The sequence below is a fragment of the Gavialis gangeticus genome, unplaced genomic scaffold, assembly GCF_001723915.1.
Source record: "Gavialis gangeticus isolate Ggan-Ray unplaced genomic scaffold, GavGan_comp1, whole genome shotgun sequence".
NCBI classification, from domain to species: domain Eukaryota; kingdom Metazoa; phylum Chordata; order Crocodylia; family Gavialidae; genus Gavialis; species Gavialis gangeticus.
Window position 1 is genome coordinate 77,507,713 of NW_017729029.1, and position 4,881 is coordinate 77,512,593.

The 4,881-nt window shown below is 46.3% G+C and overlaps 1 protein-coding gene across 1 annotated transcript in view; it reads left to right on the forward strand.

The window, feature by feature from the left end:
- GALNTL6 (polypeptide N-acetylgalactosaminyltransferase-like 6) overlaps positions 1–4,881 on the forward strand; it is a 1,239,844-nt gene that overhangs the window by 654,833 nt on the left and 580,130 nt on the right. The gene's annotated exons all lie outside the window — the stretch shown is intronic.

The following is a 4,881-nucleotide window of genomic DNA, read 5'->3' on the forward strand; positions in this document are numbered from 1 at the left end:
CCCCCAAGCTCCCTCCCACCCCCGTGATCCAGTTTTCCCACCCAGAGGAGAAAAGAGCCCTTCCGCTCCCCATCCCCAAATACTCTCCTCCCCCTGTCCCTTTTGTGACCCCTCCCCACTCCCCTCAACTGCTAGACTTTTACTGCTGCCTGGGGAATGCTTTCTCCAGCCTGCAGCAGCCTTCTTGTTGCAATAAAATGCCATGATATGGCTGCTTGCTGGGGAACTACAGACAAGACATGTTTTCCCAGTCACCTCTTATAAGATACGTTTTCTGTTCCCTTCATCATCCTAATAGACTGTTGTATCTGTTCCAGATTTTCTTCAGCCTCTTTCATGCGAGTGATCAAAATTGTATGCATTATTTGAAATGAGGTCTGGGCTCATACTGTGGTATTAATGTTTCTTTATCTGTATTGGAAATACATCTCCTGAAACATTCTGAGATCTCATTTGCCTTTCCATGTCTCTATCACATTAGAAGCTCATAGGTAATGGGCTGACTGGTATGTTTATGCAAAGAAGTGTGATAGGTAAGGAATGAAGGGAAGAAAGATTTTAACCAACTTGACTAGGAAGAAAAGCATATAAAACTGTCAAAGCATTATGCTTTTAAGCTTTGGTTAATATGTGGCCAGGTACCACCTCAGGGTTGGGCAGCTATTTCAGCTGGAGGGCCACCTAAAAGTTTTGGTGAGCTGTTGAAGGCCACATGCACAATCTTTCAGGATAAAATATTTTAACAGATTATAGATAAAAAAAACAAACAAACAAACAAAAAAAACAAAAAAAACCCCAAAAAACTAATCCTACTAAAAAATAAATATCTACTATAACATATATTAATCTTATTTTTTAAATTGATTTTGTCCTTTTTTGGTATGTGTCTATGTATATGTATAGGTGATTGCATAATAGCTCAAAATAAAGTCTTACTCTTGTATATTGTGTAGGGAGGAGAGGTGGGAGATGGGGTTTGTGTATGTATTTGTCGGGGGTGCGGTTGTTGTGATGTGTGTATAGTGGATTGCCTGCACACAAGATCCTGGGAGCTGGCTGCAGGGGGGGGAGGGGGGGAGCAGAGGGTGTATGCAGCAAATAGGGTGGCCATTATGTAGGACATTCCAGTTTTCTGCTATTCTGTCCTCTATTGATATGAAACCTGATGCCTTTATGTCCTCTATTTTTCTCTTGAAGAGAGAGGTGAGTGGGGAGCTCCCACAGGCAGCCACTGTGATGTTGGTGGCAGGGGGGAGGTGGCGAGCGCCGACAAGTGGTTGGCGACCACCTGACCTGCAGATGCCACCAGCAGTGTCAGTGTTGGCCAGCAGTGATCATGAACAGAGGACAACCAGACTGTCCTACGATGGCCACCCTAGCAGCAGAGCTCGTCCAGGCAGTGCAGTGCATGTGCAGTCCACCCCCCCACATCTAGCCTACAGATGCCCTGCAGCGCTCCTCATTGGGCTGAGTCCTACTCACTGCCACCTGGGCAGCCCATGATGTGCTACCACCCACGCCCACCCCACACCTGCCAGAAAGCACTTCCTTGGCCTTGGCCAGCATGCACAGCTTCCTGGCAGGGCTGCTGTCAATGCTACCTAGGTACTGCTCAGCTCCTCCCACCTCCAACCTCTCCTCCTCCTGTCCCTGCAGTACCACTTCAGGCAGCAGGTTGTATGGGAAGTGATGGTGGCTATAGGGATGCGTGCTGAGGAACAGATGCCCAGCCAGGCAGGGGGGAATCTGTAGCCAAGTGGCTCCTGCCCTAGCAAGTGGTGCTGCAGTTCTTGGCTGCCTTCTGCCTGCTCAGTCTGAGTGGGTGGAAGGTGGCCAGGAGCTGAGCTAGAACTGGAGCCCCACATGCTGGAGCAGAAGCCACCCAGCTGCAGCTCCCCACCCCCCACCCCCAGCAGGGCATCTGCTGCCCAGCACACATCCCCATGGCTTCCTCTTGCTACCTGTTGCCTAGAGCAGTGCAGCAGGAGGAGCCATTGGAGGCCAGGAGAGCCAAGTAGTACTCGAGCAACTGTAGCAGCAGCCCTGCTGGAAAGCGGTGCACACTGGTGGGAGCTGGGGCAGCGCTGTCTGGTAAGTACAGGGTGGGTGTGGGTGGGAGTGTAACATGGGCTGTCCTGGGCAGGAGTGGGCAGTGTTCAACTTCATGTGGAGCACCATGGAGATAGCTTCAGGCTGGATACAATGAATAGGGCACCTCGGCTCTCACCCCACCCCTACTTGGATCCAATCAATTATCAGGCTGTATTTAGCCTGTGGGCTGTATTTTGCCCACTCATGTATTCCCTGCTGAAGACGACTTATTTAAAAGTTAGTACAAAGGATCAGAAAGCCACTAGGTCAAGGTGTTTGAGATGGTCGAAAACTTTTAAGGTGAAAGTCTTCCCCTGCATTCTTTGCAGTACTGGATCATGGAGAACACTTCATAAACTGTGAACTCAGTCAAATAGCAGGAACAATTATGCTTCTACCATGGGGGGCCACTGGATCTTCATATTCTAGTCTGTTGTCTAGCCCAACCCAAGTTAACCCCATACAAGTCTGAACCAGCTTTCATTAAATTCAGTGAGACTCTTCGATTAGTACTGGGAACTGGATTTAGGTATGCTGGCATATTTAAAATTGGCAAAGAGCTCTCCAAATTTCCATCCTATGCAAATAAGAATCGCACTTGATTTATCACCCTTTTACCCTTTCAACCAATTCCAATAATGAGAATACATTTCAGAACAAATGTTTGTTTAACCTTACTTTTTCTATCGCATGTTAAACACTAAAAGCATTTTGTGCTGACAGTTAATTTCATTTAATTGAATATTATTTTCTTTCTTTACAAGGTGTACTATGAGAATATTCATGGTCTTTTTTTCTTTCCAAATTAATTGAACCAAAACGTTTTTACCTGTAATTGTATATAAGTATAGTAAAATACTTGTTAAAATACAAATATTTTGTAGTGCAAGGAGATCAAGTTTTTTTGGCATAACTTATTCTTAGTAAATCCATGCTGGTTGTTTGTGATATCTCACCTCCTAATGGTTGCAAATGGACTTCTTTTGATATGCTCTAGTAAATACCCAGGTGAAGCTGTAGGTCCCCAAGTCTTCCTCCTTTTTTTGAAGCCCAAAGTCACTATCTTAAATCCCTTTCATACCATTAATTATCTTGAAAAGCTTGATCACTCATTGGCAATGCTGACATTTCTGTGGTGAACAACAGTCAGTGTGCCAGAGTAGCAGCAGTAAGTGTCCTGTCTATTTAGTGTATGAGATGATTATGGTAGCTGTGCAGCAAGGTAGCAAATATTGACTTCTCAATGACATTATGAAAAAGAGAATAGCTCAAATTGGAACCACAAGTTTATATAAATCAATTTTATAACCAATTCATAGTTAGTTATCCTCCCTCAAAAAAAGAAAAAACATTGACAATTGCAAAAAAGGTAAGCAAATGAGCCCTTATGATTTTTTTTTTTTTTATATGCCCTGAAGTCTGGAGTCTAAACTAAAACTTTAATGATGATGATAGCATACCAATGCCATTTTGTTTAAATATTTCTGTTTTATTTGGATGAAGTTGTGTACTTTATGGAAAAATAATGTACATTAGCTATGTTTCCATGAATCCCTTTCCCCTATCACTCTCATACATAGAATATTTCATCAGCAGATCACCTCAAAGATTGTGGGAAGATAGTTTGGACATGATGGCTATTTATTGTGTGGTCTCTTTGCTGAGTTGGCAATTGTCCCTTAATAGCTGGGTTGATTCTTCCCAAAATCTAATGAGAAGAAACCAGACAACAATGATGATCTCTCTCTATTAACCTTGAACCAGTGACCTGCATGCAGGGCATTGACGATGTGTAGGGGGTGCAAGTGAACCCCCTGGGCATGGCAGTGCACCCCCTACAAAAAGGCACCACCAACACTGCTGGCAGCGCTTATGGGCAGTTGCTGCTCGCCACCCTCCCCCCTCACCACCAACACTGTCGGTGGCATCTGTGGGTGGTCCATGATCACTGCTGGCCATCACTGACTATGGGTGGTTGCTGACCACTCATCAGTGCTCAGCACCTCCCCCCTAACCCCCTGCCACCAACAGTGCCACGGCTGCCTGCAGGAGCTCCCCGCTTATTGCCGCCATGCTCCTGCTGCCAACAGCATCACTGCCTACCAGAGCTCACCGTGCCCCTCCCAACCTCTGAGGGCATGTGGCATTCATGATGCAGGGCCTTATATCTTGTTATACTCTTTAGAGACTAACTGGTTCAGAGAGGCATGAGCTTTTGCAGGCTACAGCCTACCTTGTCACATACCCCTTCTTTCTGTCAGCCTTTCATAGGGTGCAAACAAGCATTTGTAGGACCTGGTTTAGGTTTAGATGGTTTACTGGGTGTGGCATGTGCAGGCATTCGCTGTTGCCAGGACTGGCATGGGTAGATGAAAGTGTAAATAATTTGGGTCGTGGGGAGGGATTGGCAGGACTGGGGGAGGAGGGAGCTTGCTGGTCCAGGGGGTTGCCTGATTTGAAGGGAGTAGTCAGGGGGATAAAAATAGCCTGCTTTGGATTAAGTGGGGTAGGAACAACACAGTCCCAGAGTGGGGGCAAGTACCTGGCCATTCCCAGCCCTTGGACTCTGGCACACATCCAGGAGGGGCCAGCAGGGAACTGCATGCTCAAGGGCAACCAGCACGGGTTCATCAGCGGTAGGTCCTGTCAGACCAACCTGGTGGCCTTTTACGACCAGGTCACTAAATCATTGGATGCAGGGGTGGCAGTGGATATAGTTTTCCTAGACTTCAGGAAGGCTTTTGATACTGTCTCTCACCCCATTCTCATTAGGAAGCTGGGGGACTGTGG